The 23,890-nt window shown below is 36.7% G+C and overlaps 1 protein-coding gene and 1 long non-coding RNA gene across 5 annotated transcripts in view; one reads left to right on the forward strand and one right to left on the reverse strand.

Annotated features, from left to right (window-relative positions):
* The window catches only part of TMEM273 (transmembrane protein 273), a 185,667-nt gene that overhangs the window by 130,687 nt on the left and 31,090 nt on the right, over positions 1–23,890 (reverse strand). For all 4 annotated transcript variants that reach the window (XM_056800885.1, XM_056800891.1, XM_056800887.1 and 1 more), the window contains exon 2: positions 7,345–7,521. The gene's annotated coding sequence lies outside the window, so the exon portion shown is untranslated. The remainder of the gene's footprint in view (positions 1–7,344; positions 7,522–23,890) is intronic.
* LOC103104823 (uncharacterized) lies at positions 23,250–23,756 on the forward strand. Its single transcript, XR_460219.2, has 2 exons — positions 23,250–23,400; positions 23,511–23,756. It is a non-coding gene; the product is annotated as an uncharacterized LOC103104823 (long non-coding RNA).

Below are 23,890 nucleotides of genomic sequence, written 5' to 3' on the forward strand. Positions count from 1 at the left end.
CACTGCATTATTCCACACATATGTATATAATAGCATTTTAAAAACACATGGCCTTTACCTTTTTGTGTGCTACAACACATGAGTTTATATCTTGAAATTTTGTCAAACAAACAAATTGTTTTACTAAGACCTCTAGAATCTCCTAGATTAAGATTCACCTCATTTAAAAAATAATATTTTATTTACTCACATCCAATGTTTAATCTTTTAGGTTTTGTTTATGTCTCATTAAAATTGACAGAAATTTTGCTGATATGTCAAAAGATGATGAAACTGGAAAATCTTCCCTTATACTTGTTCTCCATTTTCGATTATACTGATTCTTGATTTCAATTAGATAGTTTTTATCATGGTGAGTTGTTTATTAATTTCCTATTGTTTTTAGTGTTTTTTAATTTAAAAAACATGTATTAGATTTCTATCAAAAGCCTTTTCTGCAGTTATTGATGTGCTTTTCAATTTTCTCATTGGTAGGATTAATAATATGCCCACAGTTTTCTAACATTGAACCAGTTTATATTCCCAATATTAATCATCTGTGATGATGATTTTAAATATATTGTAATATTTTTACTAATATTTTATTTAGCATTTTTGCTTCTGCATAGATAATTTATTCTACAGCTTTGTTTTTCAGAATGGTATTTGTCAGGCTCTTAAGTGAAGATTATATTTGCTTCATTAAAGGTTTTGGATAACCAAATCTATTTTTTCTCTATGTTTTGTAATATGTTTAATACATGGACTAATGGAGTACTAGAGTAGGAAGAGACCTCAAAAGTCATCAAGATCAATCTATAATTGACTAAAGATCTCCTCCACAATATTCTCAATAAATGGTTGGCTAGTCTTTGCTAGAAGATTTCTTGTGAAGGTAGGTCCATTATTTCATAAACCAGATCATTCCATTTTGAAATGGTTCTAATTAGGAAGTTCTTCCTTCCTCCAATCATGAATCCACTTCAAACCCATTGGTCCTCTGAAGTAAAGCAAAATTATAATGTCTCTTCTATATGACAGTCCTTTAAGTACTATACATATTCTCCTAAAGCCTTCTTTTCTCCAAATCCTCCAACTCATCCTCCAACATTATTATTTCATTATCTTTACTATACTGATCTCTCCTCTTCCAGTAAGTTCCAATTTATCAGTGTCTTTCCTAAAACATGGCAAAAAGAACTATATATACATCGCAATTTATCTGATATCCTTTGGAATTTTAGATAATTTTATCTATCAATTCATCTTAATTCTCCTCCCTTAGGGAAATTGGTTGCTGCCTTACTTTATTTTTACCTCAATATTTGTTTGTAAAAGTTATTAGTTTGCTACCATGTTTTAGTAACTGACATTTTTGTAAATCATCTATTTCATTGGCTAATTGTTACCATATCACTCTCTATAATATTCCCAGATGATAGTATAATAACTTGTTATAATAATTACCTTTTTTTTAATCCAAGAAGTAATATAATAGCCCCTAAGCTTCTTGTTTCCCTCTTCTGTATCTTTAGGGAGTTTAGTTTAGACAAAAAGTTATGAGTTCAATCACAGTCACTTTGAGTTCCCAGTTAGGAAATTTTCTAACATATAATCAGATATTATATTCTTTGCATAAATATACATTTATATCTATCTCTAGTCGATCCTTGGTCTCTCTGTGGTTGAAGCAAAACTCAAGTTTCTGGGAATGTTTGGGTAATGAAATAGATAGCATAGTATCTATGAATAAATAGGCAAAAAAGGGAAAAGTTGGGGAGAGGTTGGGGGGGATCACACCTTTTATTGGGACCTCCTTTGGTAGATGAGTATATTGGTGGCATCAGCCCAGATCTTCTACTCTGAGACATCTCTAGACCTGATAACTCCTTTATATCTACCTCCTTTGCCACAGCCCAATCCTATCTTCTCTTTCTCCTTTTGTTTGTTGTCTCAGAGCTGCTAGTTCTTCACTCACCTGAATGGTCCTACTCCTTTCTCACTAACTGAGATCCTAAAAATTTTAATCTGTTTCTTAGATCATCACTCTTTCCCTTTATGCAAACCACTTAGCACATGACTAAGTCTCTGACATAATGGCTTTGATTTAAGGAAATGTATAAAACCTACCTTTTCAAAATCAATTTACTCAATGAATAAATATTCATTCCTAACAAAAGTAATTTTTTTTTAATTTGGTAGGATAATCAATGGAACCCTAGCTTTATAATAATCTTATTTTTTTTACATTTGTTGTGATCTCTCTCCTTTTTTAATTTCTGAGTTTAGTTATTTTTCCTCTTCCTTTTCAAATTGCTTGCTAATGTTCTTTCAATATTACAAGTCTTGTCAAAAGACCAGCTCTTGATTTATTAAAATTTCTTCACTTTTATATTATTTTCTGATCTGGTCTTCATTATCTTCCTTTTAAAATTTCCTTTTGAATACTATATTGTATCCCTTTACAATTGTCTTTTGGCATAAATCAAAGCCATTCTGTTTTCCCTTTCTTTTCTTAATGTAGACACCATTCATTTGCCTTTGGCTTTGTTTCATCAATTTGTGTGTGTGTGATATTTATAATATGTTAAAAACAGTTTTTACATTATTCTTTAAAACATTTATTTATTTCCACTTCCCCTTTTTTTAAGCCCTTACCTTCCATCTTAGAATCAATACCATGTATTGGTTCCAAGGTAGAAGAGTGGTAAGGGCTAGGAAATGGGGGTCAACTGACTTGCCCAGGGTCACACAGCTGGGAAGTGCCTGAGGCTAGATTTGAATCTAGGACCCCCATCTCTAGGCCTGGCTCTCAATCCACTGAGCTACCCAGCTGCCCCCCACTCCCTTTTATATACTGTGTTCCCCCAGTTGGCTTAATGAACATTATCCCATCCCCACTTCACACACATTACCTGATTACTAAATTGGTCCACTTGCTTATTCCTCTTACATAACATTCCATAACCTATCACCAAGCCTTCACTTAGGCCATTCCCCATATCTAAAGATATTACTCTCTCCCTACCTCTGCCTCTGACAATGCCTCCTGAGAATCCATAATCTCCTTCAAAACTCGGGGAAAATCCCCCTGCCTCGTTATTTTGAGTTATATTAAGTAGCAAAAATACTCATATTCTTTCACCCAAAGATTTCACTGCTAGACATGTACCGCAAGGCGGTCCCCAAAATGTAGATATTTTGTTATAGAGAGCTCTTTTTTCTAACAGCACTAGTTATGCTATTTCCAGCAAAGTACTAGAAACAAAGTGATGTGCATCAATTAGGGAATAGCTTAAAAAGTTGTAGTATGTGAATATAATGGAATATCACTATCCTATAAGAACTGATAGCTATGATGACCACAGAGAACTATAGGTATATGAATTGCGATAGACTGATATAAACAGAACCAGAAAGATAATTTATATAATGACAACAATGCAAATGGAAAGAAGACTATCAACAATCAAGGGGATGGCAGTGGATGAGGACACAAAGGGATATAAAGAGAATTTAGACAATTCAGAAGATGAACTCTATGATGCTTCAACTGTTACTGCAACCACCACCACCCTTCTTCACACAGTATATATATATTTCATACAGCCTTACCTCTGAATACGTTGAGTCACTCTAGCAAAATGTAAGCTTCTCAAAGACAGGAACATTTTTAAAATTTTGTATTTCCAATGCCTAGCATATTGCCTGCTGTATAATAAGAGCTTAATAAATGTATATTTAATCAACATTATTACTTCTACATATGCTTTTTAAAATATGCTGGCATATTTTCTATAAGAAGCCTATTAAAAGATTTTGTTAAAACACTTTTTAAAATGGTAAAATCCAGGCCATCCACAGCTACTGTTTAACTGGATTGTCTTCTAGCAATCATTTGGTATACTTCTGATCTATATGTTTTGGGGGGAATAAAATTGGCTTTATTTTATTTCCCTACAACTATTTTTACTAGTAAAACCAAAGAACCAATCTGAACTGCTAACATAAATTATTGATTCAATGATTCCCTAAAGCTGTGCACCACATTTCACTTTTTTGGAACTCAATATCTACTTTTCTTACTTCCTCCATGTGTTCCTTTTATTATTGCTTATTGCCTATTTGAATTCTTTTTTGTTTACATTTTCTTTACTGCATAATTCATAGTTGATTAAAGAACTGAAATAATTATGCCCCAAATTCAAACAAATTAACCATATATCCCTTATTTATCTAAACATATCATTCAAGTATTTTTCTTAGTCAATCACGAATCAGTGACCTATGGTACAGATGCCAAATATGGAATGCACATATTTTTTTCTAGCGCATAAAAAGACTCTCCTCCATCCCACACAAAATTGGTGTATTTCAAAAAATGCCAATTAGATTTGCTTCAGAATTCTCAGCAATACCTGGAGGAAAACAATAGTATAATTATTGCCATCTATTTTTTCCTTTTTCTTTCTTTTATTTTGTTAAGATGAGGTCTAGACACTATTTCTTTAGTTTGGGAAATATCATATGTGGAAACTCCCTCCACTGATTTAGATAAACATTTCTTCTACAACTCCTAGTCTTAGACAGCTGCCTGAACCCCTGCATGACTTCCCCATAGACAAATAGCTAGTAAGTGTCAGAGCCAAGACTTCAGCTCAGAGCTTCCTGCTTCTGAAATTAGTCTTCTAGCCACTATGAAATGATGTCATGAGAAAGGAAACTTATCCATTTTACAAATGAAAAAATTGAAATTTACAAGACTCAACCCCAGGTCTTTTGAGTCCAACTCCATGGCTGTTTCCTAATACCATGTTGTCTTTACCTAACATCAAGAAATGTTCAAAACCTCAGCAAGACAATGTATTACAAACCCAAAGAGTCCAGCCTTGGGGACAAAAATCCACTATTTGACAAAAACTGCTCAGAAAATTGGAAAACAGTATGGGAGAGATTAGGTTTAGATCAACATCTCACACCCTAGACCAAGATAAATTCAGAATGGGTGAATGACTTGAATATAAAGAAGGAAAATATAAGTAAATTAGATGAACATAGAATAATTTGCTGGTCAGTTCTATGGGAAAGGAAATATTTTAAAAACAAGCGAGAAATAGAGAACATCACAAAATGTAAAATAAATAATTTTGATTACATTAAATTAAAAAGGTTTTGTACAAACAAAACCAATACAATCAAAATTAGAAGAGAAGTAACAAATTGGGAAAAAATCTTTATAACAAAAACCTCTTGACAAAGGTCTAATTATTCAAATTCATAAGGAGCTAAATCAATTGTACAAATAAGCAAGCCATTCCCCAGTTGATAAATGGGCAAAGGACATGAATAGGCAATTTTCAGATAAAGAAATTAAAACCATCAATAAGCACATGAAAAAGTATTCTAAATCTCTTATAATCAGAGAAATGCAAATCAAAACAACTCAGATACCACTTCACACCTAGTAGATTGCCTAACATGACAGTAAAGAAAAGTAATAAATGTTGGAGGGGATGTGGCAAAATAGGAACATTAATGCATTGCTGGTGTTGTGAATTGATCCAACCATTCTGTAAGGCAATTTGGAACTATGCCAAAGGACTTTAAAAGACTTCCTGGCCTTTGATCTAGCCATATTTATAACACAAAGAGCTAATAAAGAAAAAGACATGTGCAAAAATATTTATAGTCATGCTCTTTGTGGTAGCAAAAAAAAATGGAAAATGAGGGGATGCCCTTCAATTAGGGAATAGCTGAATAAATTGTGGTATATGTTGGTGATGGAATACTATTGTACTGAAAGGAATAATGAACTGGAGGAATTCCATGTAAACTGGAATAACCTCCAGGAATTGATGCAGAGTAAAAGGAGAAGAACCAGGAGAACATTGTACACAGAGACTGATACACTGTGATACAATCAAATGTAATGGACTTCTCTACTAGCAGCTATGCGATGATCCAGTACAATTCTGAGGGACTGATGAATAGTAATGCTATCCACATCCAGAGAAAGAACTGTGGGAATAGAAACACAGAAGAAAAACAACAGCTTGATCATATGGGTCGATGGGGATATGATTGGGGATGTAGACTGTAAATGATCACCCTAGTGCAAATATCAATAATATGTGTGGAAAGGAAACAAGAACAAGTTCTGAACTTTCTGCCACTGTCAGGCAGCAGTGGGAATATCCATAGATAAGAAATTGTCAAGACTGACAGTTGGTGGGAGAAGGAGCAACTGGGAGTGGCAGTTGGGTCTTGTGACAAGGACTTCCTTCCTGGCGTGGGGAGTGTGAGGAGCTTTTCTTGCGAGTTTCAGGATTGAAGTGCCTCTACTTGCTTCAGCCCAAAGAGATAGCCCAATCAGCTCTGAAAGTCAGAACTGTTCTTGTTGCTTGCTGTCTACTGCTAAGATTTTGGAATTGACAAAACTAGCACAGATATAGCATAGATGGGAGTGGGAGAAACCCTCTACCAGCCTGTGAAGCCTGGCCTCAATTCCAAAGCTGAGAAAGACTCCAACTTTATTTAGGGACCTCCCTCTTTCCTTTTCCCTGATACCTTTTCAATCTGAACTGGTTATTAAAATTTCTCTCATTAGAATATCACAATCAGATAAGTGGACAATCTTTTCTGGGGCATAGAGAGAGCTGAACTTCAGTTACAAACGGTCCTTATTGGACCCTTGCTGGTGACCAAAGTCGGGGGAAAGGCATAAGCCCTCAGAAGGGTCCATGTTTAGCCTGCTCTGGGGCAACTTTGGCAGCAATCCAGAGAGAAGACATCCCCACAGGCTGTCATAAGTGGCTCATTTCTCGGACACCCCATTTTGATCAAAAACAGCCTCTCAGCAGGGGGCATCTCTCACCTTTGTCTCACCAGTCGCCATATTCCCTCTCTCCCTTCAACTCCTCCATACCCTGTTACAAACCTTCCAGTATCCCCTGTTTTTCCAATTCCCCATCTTTCCCTATAAATATTACATATGGAAATAAGTCGTGATCAATGACACATGTAAAACCCAGTGGAATTGCTTGTTGGCTATGGGTTGGGTGCAGTGGGGGTGTTGAAGGGAGAGAAAGAACATGAATCATGTAACCATATAAAATATTCTAAATTAATTAATAAAAGTTTTCATTTAAAAAATAAAAAGTAAGGAAAAAGAAAGAAAAATGTTCAAGATGGGAGCACAGATTTCTACCATATGCAACAGATAAGAAGAGAGAATTCTCCTGAGATATTCTTGGAGGCCAGCTACAACGAGATATACACTGCTGGAAACTTGGGCCAACTGGGCCCCTGTGAAGAATTCAATCTTAATGGTTTACAAAGGGTAGGAAGAAAGAAGACATAAATTACCTTGTTTTACTCTGGATAAAGAAGCAAGTGGTTGATACCCTGGTCATCTCTTCTCATGAATCTGCTTCCAAAGCACACAGTGTCCTCATACAAAAGGGATGCCAATGGATTTGTACATATCTTTCCAGTCTTTCACATTGTCTGCCTTATGGTTGATGGCAAGCATTCCTAAGAAGGCTTGAATAAAGTTAGAGAGAGCAATTTACTTCCTGCTCTTGAAAGAGAACAAAACTAACTGGATCATAAAAGGAGTAAAAGTAGGTATCTGATTTCATTAGCATAAGGGTGCTGGACTTCAGTTCAAATGTGACTTTAGACACTTAGTAGCTGTGTGACCCTGGACAAGTCATTTGATCTTTCTTGGCCTCAGGACTTCATCCCCAAAATGAGGGGAACAGGACTTAGACCCTTCCAGGTCTACATCTAGTATCCTATTTTATGTTCTTGCTGTCACTAGAGGATGTTGATCCACAGAAAGGTGATGTATGACTAAGGACACTGCTGCACTCCACTCCAGATTAATAATGGAAATGGGACATTTCTAGCCATCCGTGAGTTTCTCTGTGGCTTTGGGAGGGGGCACCTACTGGCCCTATTTCATTAGGTCCTGTATTTTTCTCCTAAGCCACAGATGCAAGAATGAGAAAGCTCAAGAGCCCCAAACCCATTTGACAACTTCCCAAGTTATGTGTGTAGTGTGCTATCCCAAACTGTTGAAGCAGGAGGCCTCAGCTCCAAATCTCTAATGAACTCCTCCTTCTAGCTCCAGGTTTAATTAGTTTTCATTGCAATATTAATGATCCAAACAAACCATTTTAACTTTCCTGCTGCACAGCTGGAATCCTCTTATTTAGCATTCTGTCTTTATAAGGGAATCTTGCAAACATCCTCCTCCCCATTTGTCCCATCAATAGGGATTAAGAGTGCTTTCTTACTCTGCTTATGGCTCTGGCCAGCCAATGTTCACTAGTGCTAATAATTTCAAAACAGGGAGTATTAAATGCATCACCAACTGCCATACAGATAGCACATAATCTAACTCCAGGATCTTAATTACAGTGACTAATATATGTGCCAACCCTAACATCTCCATAGAACTATTAAGCTACATGGTCCGACATTCTAGGAGAGGTTTAGAATTGGCCAAAGGTGCTATCATTACTGGAGCCAGGTCATCTTGACCCCACCTTCACATCTGGGACCCTGAATTCATTTGCTTTGCAATGTTGTTGACGGGAGCCAAAAACAATGCAATTTTCATTCTTGAGTGTGAAAAGGGTTCAAATACCAGCCTGTGTTAAAAAAAAAAAATGCCTCTATTTAGAGAAAGATTGGATTGCCCAAGAGTGAAAGTGAGCATTTTCCTGGTGTTTTCTAAGGAAATCTGGACCATTTGCTAGTGCAGGAAGTAAAGACACTATATCCTGTGCTGAGGAACTCTGAACAATGATTCAGTGTCAGGGGAATCTACCCATCCACTTTTGCACTGACATCCAACTTTAATTTCCCATTAGATTATGGGGTATTCTCGCATCATAGAAAAGCTGGTAAAAATGGATAGGGCACTGCTTATGAAGTCACAAAGATCCAGATTCAATCTTGCGTTTAATAGTTACTGGAACTATTACTCTGGGCAATCCTTTCAACTTCTATATATCCTAGGCAACACCTTAGGAATTAATTATATGGGCAGGTAAGTGACACAGTAGATAGAGAGATAAACTTGGAGTTAGAAAGACCTGAGTTCAAATCATGCCTCAGCCTCTTTGATCCTAGAAAAGATATTTAACCACTCTCAGCCACAGTTTCCCTTTCTGTAAAATGGGGATAAAGTAGCATTTATTTCACAGGGTTGTTCTGAGAATAAAATGAGATAATATATAGAAATCTCTTTGCAAATTGTAATATGCTATACAAATGATAACTATTTTTATTACTAATAAATCAGCTAAGTGAGATCTATATGGATGAAGGGAATTCACATAGTCTGAATTTACTTGGACAAAAATAAAATATTCACATATTGTATCGTAACCACCATATTTTTAGGTTCAATGGAAAGGTGATACCACTGTTGAAGTACTAGAAGAACCCCATGTCTAAGTCAAATCAAGGAGAATTTATTTTTTTAATTTGGAAATTTTTATGTAATTAATTAACTTAAAATATTTTTCCATGGTTACTAGATTTGTGTTCTTTCCCTCCCCTCCCTTAGGTTACAGGCAATTTCTAGGAGCATTTATTAAGCACCTATTTTGTACCAGGTACTATGCTAATTACTGGGGATACAAAGAAATGCAAAAAAATTAAAAAACCCAGAACTCAAGGAGTTCCCAGTGTAATGGAGGTAACAACTTGCAAACAATTGCACAAAAAAAATGTATTTTTGTTTGTTGCTCTTCAGTCATTTTTTAGTTATATTCAAGTCTTTGTGACCCATTTTTGAATATTCTTGACAAATATACTAAAATGTTTGGTCATTTCCTTCACAAGCTTATTATATAGATGAGGAAATTGAGGCAAACAAGGTTCAGGGATTCACCCAGGGTCATACAACCAGTAAGTAACTGAGGCCAAATTTGAACTCAAGAAGACAGGTTTTCCTGACCTCGGGACCAGTGTTCTATCCACTGTACCATCTTGCTGGACAAATTGGAGCTAACTTCAGAGGAATTAAGGAGAATTAGAAAACACTTCTTATTGAAGGTGAGACTTAAGCTAAAATTTGAAGGAAGCCAGGGAATTCTGGAAGTGAAGAAGATCAAGGAAATTATTCTAGGTATGGGAGACAGTCAATGAAAATGCCTATCAAGAGTCAAGAGATGGATTATTTTGTGTAAGGAACAGCAAGAAAGCCAGTGTCACAGGATCATAGAGTACATAGACAAGAGCAAGGTGTAAGAAGACCAAAAAAGATAGGGAGGATCCAATGCTTTAGAAGGTAGAGTATTGAGTTAAACCCATAAATGATCCTGAGATCACCTTGGGATCAGATGCCATAGTTCTCCATATTAGGTAGAAACAGAGTCAGAAGTTCCTGTCAATGAGATATGAAAAACTTTTTTTTTAGTTTAGTATTATTTATATATGTGAAAATGTTCTAAATCACTAATTGATTAGAGAAATATAAATTAAAATAACTCTAAAGTACCACTTCACACTTATAAGATTAACTAGTATAACAGAAAAGGAAAATGACAACTATTGGGGTTTTTAGTGGGACACTAATGTGCTGTTGGTAAGAGTTGTGAACTGATCCAGTCATTCTGGAAAGGATTTGGAACTATGCCCAAAGGGATATAAGACCATGCATATCCAGAAATACCAACACTAGATCTTTATCCCAAAAAGATCAAGAAAAAAGAAAGGGACAAATATGTACAAAAATACTTATAACAGTTCCTTTGATGTAAGAGAATTCAAGATTGAGGTGTCCATCAATTGGGGAATGGCTAAGCAAGTTGGGGTATATGATTGTGCTGGGATGCTATTGTGCTTTAAGAAATGACAAGCAGGATAGTTTTAGAAAAACCTGGGAAGACTTATATGAACTGATGCAAAAAGTAAAAGGAGAAGAACCAAGAGAACATAGTATAAAATAAAAGCAATACTTATAGTGATCAGCAGTGAATGACTTAACTGTTGTGATTATAATGATCAGGTTGATTCCAAAGGATTATGAAAAATGTTACCCACCAGCAGAGAAAAAAACTGATGGGATGTGAATGAAGATTCAAGAATGATTTTTTCACTTTCCTTATTTTCTTGCTTTTTTCTGAATCATAGATAATATGGAAATATATTTTACATAATTTCACACATAAAATTGATATCACATTGCTTGCCTTCACAATGAGTAAAGGAGGCATGAAAGGGCAAGAATTGGAGACTCAATGTTTAAATAAAATTTAAAAATAAATATTTTTTAAAGTTTAGCATTCTGATCAATAGTAGTTTGGTAAAGTCAGAAATTTTTATATAAGTTGCCATATTTACATGAAAGACTATCTTTTTTTTTTAATTCCTCAAGAAGCAATTTAAATTAGAAGCTATCTTCAATTACAAAGGGTCTTCATTTTTTACTTAATTGATCTACTATCCATCAGTTTCTTCCATCCATGGACCAAATCATTTTACCTTACTAACACAGATCACCATCTATTGGCAAAGGCATGTAACTTCAAGATTTTCTAGTCTAAATAGGAAGAAGAGATGGGGGAGGGGGAAGAGAATGGTCAACATCCATTTTTTTTCACTTTATATTCAAATTGATTTTTGTTAGGAAGAGATCATGCTTTAATCCTGTAAGAGGAAAAACTCCAGGCAGGAAGGGACCATTGATAGATTCGTCCCTGTCTCTCCCTGCTTCTGATTTTTCACTTTTTTTATGTGTCAGCTTAATTTGCTTTATTAAAGTATTTGTACCAATAACTACTACTACCATGTATAGCCCCTCAGGAAACACTAATATCCATTTCTAAAATAACCTAGGTGCAAATAAACCCCTTCACTCTCTAATTTGACTAAGACAAGTTTGAACATTTTTTTTTCTGATGAAAGCTTTATTTTTTTCCAGTTAGCTAAATTTATTTGCTTCTTTTCCTTTTTTAAAAATTAATTTATTTAGTCAATTTAGAATATTATTACTTGGTTACAATAATCACATTATTTCCCTCCCTTTCCTCCACTGACCCTTTCAGCAGCCAACGCACAATTTCATTGGGTATTACTTGTGTCCTTGATCAGAACCTATTTCCACGTTGTTGGTGTTTGCATTAGGATGTTCATTTAGAGTCTACCTCCCCAACCATATCCCCTCAACCCATGTATTCAAACAGTTGTTTTTCATCTGTGTTTCTACTCCCACAGTTTTTCCTCTGAATTTGGAAGTTTAAACATTTTTAAAAGAAATTTCATTAGTAAAAATGCCCCCACTTTCTCTTCCTCTTCTGAAGAAAGAAAAAAAGAGAGAGAGGGGAGGGAGGGAGAGAGGGAGGGACAAAAGAAGGGAGGGAGGGAGGTAAAAGGGAAGAAAGGAAGGAAAGAAGGAAGGAAGGAAGGAAGGAAGGAAGGAAGGAAGGAAGGAAGGAAGGAAGGAAGGAAGGAAGGAAGGAAGGAAGGAAGGAAGGAAGGAAGGAAGGAAGGAAGGAAGGAAGGAAGGAAGGAAGGAAGGAAGGAAGGAAGGAAGGAAGGAAGGAAGGAAGGAAGGAAGGAAGGAAGGAAGAAAGAAAGAAAGAAAGAAAGAAAGAAAGAAAGAAAGAAAGAAAGAAAGAAAGAAAGAAAGAAAGAAAGAAAGGACTATTGGTCACAATATTATGAAGAACTTTCTCATGACAAGAACTACCAACAAAGGAATGAACTTCCTTTGGATGTACAAGAAGTTTCTCATTAGTGGAAAGTCAAGCAAAAGATGGTTGTCTCTCTGTTAGCAATGCTACTGGAAAACTTAGTAGGAGTTCAGGCTTGATGAATTATTGCAAATGTTCTTTCAACTCCATGATTCAGTAACTCTGGCTTTCTAAGACTTTGATGATCACAGAAACTTTGGAGAACCACCCCAGGGTGGGTGATCAAGAATCTTGAGCTAGATTCTTTGCAGACATCCTAGAGTATTTCATTCAATTTAAGGATACCAAGGGTCTGGAAGAAGGGAGTTCCAAATATGTTTTGGGGCTGTGGTCAGAAGGCAGAGAGATAAGAAAAAGATCTGAGCAGATAAATATTTCAATCAAGAAGTGAAAATAGAAAAAAAAATGAGTTCATACTCAAATGAACTAGGGCTAAGAGCAAAGCAAGCTGACTGTTGTCTAAGGTGGTGAGATTGAAATTAAGTTAATAATTGCTTCCATTTTGTTTCCCAGAGCACAATGCTGAGGGTATTTCCACTTAGAACTGAAATTGTTTCCTCTTTCTTTAGCAACTCCACTTCAAACAAACTGAAAGCAAAGGAAATAGAAAACAGAATCTAGCCTTAGCTATGAACTACTAAGTAGCCTTCCATACCTTATTTTAATACTTATCTGTATCTATGTTTTTTGTTACTATAACTGAAAAGTTGCTTAGTCTCATTTTATCTAAGCCTACAATTCCACATTTGAAGATTGAGAGATAAAAATCTAGTTCATGACGAAAGAGAAATCTTAATTTTCTCTAATTTGTAGCCCTGAAAAGGAAGAGAGTAAATGCAATTTGGGTAATATTCCAGAGGGCACATGGACTGACTGCCTTTTAACCTATTGAAAAAGATAATAAGGAGATGAGCCAGTAGTAGAAAGGGGGTGGGATTTGGTATGAAGGTCTCTGATTGGACCCTTTATCATAAAACCACACCCCATAATACTACAAATCTATAAGTTGTCAAGACTGATATAAAGAATAAAATAAGTAATAAGGATAAACAAAAGCTACTTCTTAGTTCCAGTTCAAACCCTATACATTTAAATACACAAATACAGACTGAACAAAAAATAAACTCATAAACTAATTTTGTAAAATTACCTCTTTTCTGTATTTAGTAACTATGTTGAAGTTTTATGATAAAAAATGAGCTTCTCTCCAGTGCCTAGAAATGTTGTCCAATAACAGATGTACCTCTTGAGTACTTAAGGAGTTTCCAAGAGCTCTAATACTAATGAAATATTAAAAGGTCTAGAGGAAAGCCTCCAGTGTGTTATATAGAACCTCTACAGAGGATTTATGGAAGGGTGTGGACCACAATTACACATAGATAGGTTATTATTTGTACCATTAAAGGGACTATGCACCTTGATGAGATCTCAGGTAATTCATTCACTTATTGTTTATTGAACACCTACTAAATAAAAAAAAAATTAGAATAGTCAGTTAATAATAATAATAACAAGCTACATTTTCATAGAACTTTAAGTTTCAGAAAGAAGTTTTCCCACAATAGCCCTATGAGGTAGACAGTGCAAGTGGCATCCTCATTAACATTCCATCTTCTGTCTTCATGTCTTTGCACAGACTGTACACCTGTCCCTGGAAGTCGTTCCCTCCTCATCTTCCTTAGCTCCCTTTGAGACTCAGATCAAGTGCCAATTTCTACAAAAGACCAATCCTGATCACCCCCCAGACGGGGAGTTTGGAGAGGAGTATAAAATTTTGGATTGATATCCTGCCTTAGAAACAAACTAGCAATGTTACCCTTGGAAAGTCACTTATTTACCTTTCAAGCTCTCATCTTTCTTGTCCATAAAATGATGGGATTTGAGGTGATTGCCTTTAAGGGTACTTTCAGCTTAAAGATCTATGATCCAGTTGCTAGTAAGCTTTGTATATATTTTGAATTACTTTTCTGTATAATATATTGTTATCCTCCATGAAATGAAGCCTCCTTGAAGACAGGAATTATTTGATTTTTGCCTCTGTGAACTTAGCAAATTAAAAAAATGCCTGAGAACATTATAGGCACTTAAAAACGTAAGAATCATCAACTCCATTTTATAGAAGAAGACACCAAGTCTCAGAATAACTCAATGACTTGCCCTTGGTCATACAATTCAGGTCACAGATACAAGTTCCTCCTAGATGTTTCTGGAATACAAAATATTCTTCATTACACCACACAGTCTGTTTTTACACAAAAACCTTCACATCATTTCATTCAGCAAGCATCTATTGCTTTTTAAACACAATATGCACAGAGTTAAATACAAAAATGTGGACAAAATAAATTGATTGGGACCAAACCCTGAGAACTGTTGGGAAATCAAAAAGTTTTCTCTTTAGGAGGTAGTACTCAGGCTGACTCCTGAAGGTAATCAGGGATTCTTAGAGGAGGAGTTAAGAAAATATTGCATTCCAGGCCTAAAGGAAGGAGATGGAATATTCTCTATAAGGGACAAAGAGAGAGTAATCCAGTTTCACTGACACAGAATTCATGAAGGAGAATATTGTACAATATGCTTTGCAAAGCAGAAGGGAGCAAAACTAGAAAGGACGTTAAATCCCAAGGAGAAAAAAAAATGCATTTGATTGAGACAAGAGGGAAAAACTGGAAATTTTTGAGTAAATGAATGATGCTAAAGGACCAGATCCCCAAGTTCGGACCCAGCCTCAGACACTTACTAGCTGTGTGACTCTGGGCAAGTTGTTTAACTTTGTTGGCCTCAATTCTTCATCTGTTTAATGAGCTTGAGAAGGAAATGGCAAATCACTCCAGCATCTTTACAAGAAAATCTCCAAATGGGACTATGAAGAGTCAGACAAGACTGAGAATGACTAAACAAGGATATTAACAAGTTAGATGCAATACAATGGAGAGCAATCAGGATACTTGGGAAACCTGGCCATAACCTAGAAGGAGTAGTTGAAGGAATAAGGTTACTTAGGTCAGAAAAGACAAGATTCAGAGGGGCCATAATCACTGTCTTCAAATTTTTGAAGGACTGGCATGTGGAGGAGAGATTTGACTTGATTTTCTGAGTTGTAGAAGGTAGATCTAAGGTAGAAATGACAGGAGTCAAATTTCAGCTTGAGATAATGAAAATGAAATGGACTTTCCCAGGAAGTAGTAACACCTCTCTAGAGGTCTTTAAGTGGAGATAGGAAATTCTGTCCAGCTATCTTTGAACAAGGTGAGCACTGAGTTCATTTTCCAATTTGACATTCTAGAATTCTTTGATACTTGATACTCCTATAGCACAAATGGGACTCTTAGATTCCCTTATGCTACTGTATAAATTCATCTAATGTTCTTTTCCTTTAGGTTTAATATAACTTGACCTCTGATCTATGAATTGATTTGTTCATTCATTTCAGTTGTGTCTAACTATTTGTGATCTCATTTGGTGATTTCTTGGCAAAGATATTGCAATGGTTTGATCTTTTCTTCTCTAGCTCATTTTACATATGAGGAAACTGAGGCAAACAGGGTTAAGTGATTTGCCTAAGGTCATACAGCTAGTACATGAGTCTGGATATGAACTCATGAAGATGAGTCCTCCTGAACCTGGGTCTGATGTTCTAACCACTGAACCACCCAGTTACCCCAGGATTAGAAGTAGACACAGTAAATTTCTATCTGAATACCACAAATACTTTAGGGACATGCACTTTGCTCTAATTTGTTCCTCGCTAAGAATGAAGCCTGTATATATGTGTCAGTATGATAAAATGGAAAAAAGCAGCATATTTGGTTTTAGAAGGTCAGGGATTGAATCCCAATTATATCTGTCACCTTGAAAGAGTTAATTGCTCCCCCACTCTGGACCTCATTTCCTTCTCTGTTTGACTAGTTGACCTCTAAGGTCTCTTCCAGCTCCTTATCCTATGATCCTATATTGTTAGATGATTGGGGGAAGATACTGGAGGAAGAGACTCACAGTAAGGTAAAATTGGATTCTAGTTCTCTTCAAACAGACATCCAATCCTCTTTGAACTATAGGGAAAAAACAATAATTTCCTCCCTCCTGCCTCCCACTCCTTTTTTAAGAGACTGGATCTCCCTAATAAAGTTAGGTTGAAAATTCAGTGGTCACTCATGGGCCTGATCCCACTCCCCATTACTAATCAGCAAAAGAACTTGGATATGCTATTTCCAAACTGGGTTGATTGACCCCTCCTTAAGCCATATGGTATATCCTTCTCCTCTCACAGAGCCTACCATATTGGTGGCAGATTTTGTACAGACACACAATTGGCTTAGCCTACTATAAATAGGAACGTCTGAGCTAACTCCATTTACCACCTTCAGGCTCCTAAATAACAGAGATCACAGCCCTGTACCATTATATCTGGAGTTATTGTTGATTCATTTTTCAATCATGTCCAACTCTTTTATGACCAAATTTGGGATTTTCTTGGCAAAGATGATACTGCAGTGGTTTGCTGTTTCCTTTTCCAGTTCGCTTTACAAATGAGGAAACTGAGGCAAATAGGATTAAGTGATTTGCCATGGGTCTGAGGTAAAATTGGAACTCAGGAATATGAGTGTTCCTGATTCCAGGTTCTGATATCTGCTGTACTACTTCATGTCTAGAAGTATTCCTTTAAAAAAAATCTGAACCATAACAGTGCCATATTGCTCATGACACTCAGTGCTTAGTATTATATTACTTTGCAGAGGACAATGGCTAAGGATACATCTATGATACCATTGAGCCTCCTCCCCTCAGGGTCCATCAGAGGCAAGGTGGCAATCTTACCAGATTATCCACAGGCGCCAATTAGTCAAACATAGAAATATGCCTGCTTACCCAAATCTTCTAAAGTGGGATGAATATAATAGAAGTTTCCTGAGAGAATACTCTATCCTCTTCCCTAAAGGACTATAGAATCAACTGCTAAAAAAATATACTGAAAATTCTTTGGCGATATTCTTATCTCTATTTCTCATGCCCTACATTCATCAGCAATTTATCATGGGTTTTAAGTTATATAGAGGTGTGAAATTAAATGTGCCCTCAAGCAGTCATGGCAGCCCCCTGACCCTTTGTGAATTTCAAGATAAAAGTCGATGAGATCTGCTAGTCCCCAGGAAGCTGAATGGGCCCAAGACTGATTTGGGTGGTATTTAGTCTTGAATATGGCATAGCTAATCTTAATGAAGGGTCTGGATCCAAGTCTAACTCCATAAATTCTCTTCCTTTCTTATTATTAGGTTTGATTTCTGTAGTATATGATTATCTATTCTAATTAGTTAGACCTTGGCCCCATATATGACTTTATTTTCCTATAGTTGTAAAAAACTAATTTGTTAACAAGCAGAGTCAAATGTGGTAGACATTTTGAGGGAGAAACACCCTTGTTAGCTATTCAAACCCTTCCTAATACATTTCAATTCCATAAATGTTTATAAAGCACCAACTATGTGCAAGGTATTGTGCTGATCACTGAGTGAAGGAAATACAAAGATGACAAGTTCCTTGCTTATGGGAAGCTTACAGTCTAATACAGAGGAGAAGAAGATACCTTCATAAATAACCAAAATGAAGGGAGAAAGCAAAACATGTCTTAATGTGCGATACCAAACACTGTTATCCAGGGATATATACAGTTGAATATCTATAGACATAGAAATTCTCTCTTTTGCCTCTTTTACCTTGGAGATCCCTTTTCCTAAAAGTCATTTTATATTCTCTTTGTTGAAACCCTCTACTTTTATTGAGTCCCTGTGGCCCTAAAGCCAGGAAATGCCACATACTAGCTACGTGACCTGGGCAAATCATTTAACCTTATTTTCAGACAGAAAAATATCTCTCTCAGTGGTATTATTGCTAAGCCCCCTTTTGCATCATTTATAAATCTAGATTATGGAGCAAGGTGGAGCAATGGATAGAGTTCTGGGACTCAAATCAGGAAGGTCTGAGTTCAAATCCAGCATTAGATTCTGGTCCAACCTCCAATTTCTAAATGATGGAAATAGAGGTTCAGTCATAATATCAGTGATAGAGATAGTTTTCATTCTGGAAGGCTTTGAAAGTTCTTTGCTTTCCTTATGACTAGAAAAAGTCTTGATTCCTGTGTCAAGCACACTGTTCTGCTTATAGTAGGTGTTGAAGAAATAAAATGATGGGATTATAGGATTTAGAGTTGGTGATATTAGGTTTCTCCCAGTTCAGCACTCTTACCATTAAGGTGCCATATTAAGAGGAGAACGTATTAGAATTGTTGCAATTCAGTTGGGCATGGAATTACAAAGGTGGATTCCCTATATTACAACTAAGAAGCAAAATAATAGTTCTAAGTTTGGACAATATCTATTAAGAGATTACTACTATGTATACAACAGTCTTCTAGACCCTGAGAGAGGGAAATGAAGAAATAAATCAAGAGGCATGACCCCAAATCCAAGTATTTGGCACCATTGCAGTGGAGATGTGATATACACAAAGGTCAATATAATAAAAATTAGAATATAACAACTACACAAGAAAAGTATGAGAAGCAATGAGATCAAATGACAGAAAGATCACTTCCAGCTGGAAAGCAATCTCTAAAGTCCCTTCCAAATCTAAATTTCATATTAAATTTTATGAGACTATAATTAATAGCTTAAAGTCTGGTCCAGCATCTTAAAGAAAAATAAAAGCTACTGTGTCTCATTTAAAATTGCAAAATAAACAGTTCAAACTTTTGAAGGACCATTACTTGGGTGCTTGAAGATTTCAGAGGGTATCTAGTCTAACCTCCTCATCTTACAGATGAGGAAGTAGAAACTAAAAGACTTGCCTAGGTTTACATAGGGAGTAATTGATAGTGTCAGGATTTAAATCTAAGTCATCTTGACTCCAAATATAAACTTCTATTCCACTATACCACCTGTTTAATATAATGAACACCGCCCTAAATGTCAAGATGTAAGCCTCCTTCCTTCACTCCCACTGAAATACTGAAATTGTCTGGTCATTGTGTTAAAAATCTGCAATCTCTTCCACTGGAGAGGCTGAGCCTGGTGCATCTCTGGAGCTCAGGAGTTCAAAGAGGCAGTGGTCTAAACCAATCAAATGCCTACACTACAGAAGGCGAGGGAAGGCAAAAGATTTCAGACAGTGTTTCTGTCTCTAAACTATTCTTTCCTTTCATATATTCTTAAAGCAAGACAAACCTAATGCCTAATTCCAACCCCCAATAGCTTAGGAATAGCTTAGGAAAATGCTCTTCTGCTGAGTACTCTATAAAAATATCCCCCAGCATGGCAAAGTATTATGAGTCTCAAGTATTAGGAGTGGAGTTAGTGCTATTTCAAGCACTAAATGAGTATACCAAGGAGTGGAGGTGGGGAGGGAAACAGAGGGCCACATGTTTCTAGCATATGTCATAACTGGAATGGAAGCATCTTTATATTCATGAATGATAGCTGACCTCAGTGCTTCCATAGTACACATGTGAGTGTCCATCAGAATGGTCTGAATCTTTGCTGGCTCTTCAAGAAGCTCATGGGAAAATATCTCACATGCCCTTCTCTGGTAATGGTCCTGATGTTCTGCAGTATAAGGCAGTGGGAAGTAAAGCCACTTGAAGATGACATTTCTGGTTCTCTAAGGATCCAGCCTCTCAGGGCTGGGAAATGTTTGATGAAAGGTTATGTTCTCATTGCTTGCAAATGCAAAGTGTTTTGAGAGTTCCATTTGAAGAAGTTTCTATATACTCCTCAAAGTCAAAAAAACAAAGAATTCCAATGACCTATATGGCAGAAATGGATCCCTAAATTGATCATATCAATAGCACAATTAGGAATGAAGGCACTTATATGTAGTGAATAAGCAAAAAACCAATCTTACAAACACTTATAAAAGGTTTAATATAACTAGGCACTGTGCTAAGTGCTAGGGACACAGAGCAAAAGCAAAAACAATGTCCACCTTCAAGAATATTACATTCAAATGTGGAAGAAAATGTGTAAATACATAAATACAAATAAACTAGGAAACCAAGGAAGCTGGAGTAGATTTGGGGAGTTCAGGAGTTCTGAGCAAAACTAGGGGCAAATAAATTGTCTGTACTAAATATGGCCTCAATGTAATTAGCCCTTGGGCCTGGGATATAAAGAGGAATGAACTACCAGGTTGCCTAGGGAGAGGTCCAAGTTGAAAATAAAGTTGGTCTAAGATCTTGTGCCAGTCAATGAGATTAGGTTCATTAGTAACCCTTACACTTCCAGCTTGAGTAAAATAGGAGGAAGGAAGGAAGGAAGGAAGGAAGGAAGGAAGGAAGGAAGGAAGGAAGGAAGGAAGGAAGGAAGGAAGGAAGGAAGGAAGGAAGGAAGGAAGGAAGGAAGGAAGGAAGGAAGGAAGGAAGGAAGGAAGGAAGGAAGGAAGGAAGGAAGGAAGGAAGGAAGGAAGGAAGGAAGGAAGGAAGGAGGGAGGGAGGGAAGGAGGGAGGGAGGGAAGGAGGGAGGGAAGGAAGGAAGGAAGGAAGGAAGGAAGGAAGGAAGGAAGGAAGGAAGGAAGGAAGGAAGGAAGGAAGGAAGGAAGGAGGGAAGGAAGGAAGGAAGGAAGGAAGGAAGGAAGGAAGGAAGGAAGGAAGGAAGGAGGGAAGGAAGGAGGGAAGGAAGGAGGGAAAGAAGGAAGGAAGGAAGGAAGGAAGGAGGGAAGGAAGGAGGGAAGGAAGGAGGGAAGGAAGGAGGGAAGGAAGGAGGGAAAGAAGGAGGGAAGGAAGGAAGGAAGGAAGGAAGGAAGGAAGGAAGGAAGGAAGGAAGGAAGGAAGGAAGGAAGGAAGGAAGGAAGGAAGGAAGGAAGGAAGGAAGGAAGGAAGGAAGGAAGGAAGGAAGGAAGGAAGGAAGGAAGGAAGGAAGGAAGGAAGGAAGGAAGGAAGGAAGGAAGGAAGGAAGGAAGGAAGGAAGGAAGGAAGGAGAGAGGACATTTGAGCTGAATTTTGAAGGAAGTCAAGAAGTCAGAGGGAAGAAGAGAGTTTATAGCCATAGGAGTGGGTGGGCAACCAGCAAGAGGCACAGAGACAGAAAATTGGGCATAACATGTAAGAAACAAAAAGTATGACAGTATAGTGGGACCTTGAGGTGTGCTGAAAGAAGTAATATGAAAGTAGAGTGAAAATATAGGGAGCATTTAGGTTATGAAGAACTTTAAATGCTCAAGAGAAGAGTTTATATTTGATCTGAGGGAGCCTCTAGAGTTTACTAAATAGAAGGGGGAAGAGGAGGGTAGCATGGTGAAACCCCTATTTTGGAATAAAATCATTTTGGTAACTGAGAAGAGGTTGGATTAGAATGGAGAGGGATTTGAGGCATAAAGATCAATTAAGAGCTGATTAGTGTAGTATAGATATTTCAAGACCTCACAAGGCAGGAGGCAAGCAACACCCAGCAGTGTACCTATTATAACTTGAGATAATTGGACTGCCATTTGCATGGCAAACTGGGAGCTCATATAATGGAAACTGGCCATTGCTAAAGCAGGTAGGGTGAGTGGAATTAAGAAGTCATCAAAACTTATAGCAATATATAGCAATATAAGACAGAGACTATGATGACATCGTGGAAATATAGAATCTAGAGAAAATGAGTTCCTTGAGGGTGGAGATTTTGTCTTTGGGTTCCTAGTATATAGCACAGTACCTTGAAATCTTCCTATTCCAGTACCCATCCTTTGTAAAATCAGGAAAGCCAACTTCCTCAAATAGAGTTATTGACACACTGGCAACAAATGTGGAACAGACAAGGGAGAAAAGGAGTCCTAGGTAAGAGTTTCATCTCTAGAGCATTTTAGTTTTAGAGAAGCTAATTTACCTCTCTGGATTTTGGTTCTTTCCCTTTCTTCACTTCCTTCTTGGCTTTGATTATTCCCATCCAGAACATAGAAACGAGCCTTAGACACTAGCACTAATGTCCTTATTCTCTTTCAATAAGCTACATGTGAAGGAAAAGGCACTGGGATGTAGGCAGTTGGCATACCCTTATAGAAGTACAGAAACTTTTCTCCTTCCATTTTCTTTGGGTTAAATAAACTCAATGGCCATGAAAAGTTGTCTATGTAATAATATAAAGGCAAAGTTGAAATTTAGCTAGGGAATTTCATAGGATTATAGCTGGAAAGGGTTTCAGAAGCAATCTCATCCAAACCTTTCATTTCACAGATGAGGGAACTGAGAACCAGCAATTAGTGTTGCCTATTATGACATGGATAGGAGAAGTCAGATGTTGAATTTAAGCCCAGTTCTCTGACTCCAGAGACAGTGTCCTCTCTTCTATACTACAATGCAGGACAGGTAATGAGAGATTTTCCTTTTTAATAGTCCCAAGTGGGGCCAGCTAGGTGACTCAGTAGATTGAGAGCCAGGTCTAGAGACAGGAGGCCTTGGGTTCAAATGTGACCTTAGGCACTTCCTGGCTATATGACAGGGCAAGTCACTTAACTCCCATTGCCTAGCCCTTACTACTCTTCTGCCTTGGAACTAATACACAGTGTTGATTCTAAGATGGAATGGAAGGGTTTTTTAAAAATAATAATCACAAAGACTGTTTTATATCAGCTTTTAGGCTCTAATTAAGAAGTTGGTCAGGGAAGGTTTCTTTTTTCCAGGATATCTAAAGATAAACAACTTGGCAACATGTGAAGATTGCACAAGGTCTACTAGGTATGTGTTATAGATCTTGATAAGACTACTTGATAAATGCCATTCAAGAGAAAATCATACAGTACTCCCTTTCTGTTTAGTTACCAAAATGATTCCCTATCTTTTTGTAGGTTTAGGCAGTATGTGGGATGCTCTGGGCTGCTATTCCCACTTTACCATCTCAGATGTCACATGGGAAATTAATCAAATGAATTGTAACATCTGTCACACTTGTAAATGGAACGAAGAATAAAGCATTTCTAAAATATTGTACCTGGCTGGGAAAAATGATGTAGCACTATCTTTAAAAAGAAAATTAAATCTTTAATTTACACTATGCATAATAAAATGGCACTTTCATTCTCTGTGTGAACAAATGGCTGCTGATATCTTAATCTATTATTTTTTTATTTTTCTTATTACATTAAGATTACTGATATGATAACATATTTAAAAATAAGAACCATTGTTCTAGTATCTTTAAAGTTTGAAATAAAATCAATGAAGAGGA

This window comes from Monodelphis domestica, chromosome 1 (genome assembly GCF_027887165.1).
Source record: "Monodelphis domestica isolate mMonDom1 chromosome 1, mMonDom1.pri, whole genome shotgun sequence".
In the NCBI taxonomy this organism is placed as follows: Eukaryota; Metazoa; Chordata; class Mammalia; order Didelphimorphia; family Didelphidae; genus Monodelphis; species Monodelphis domestica.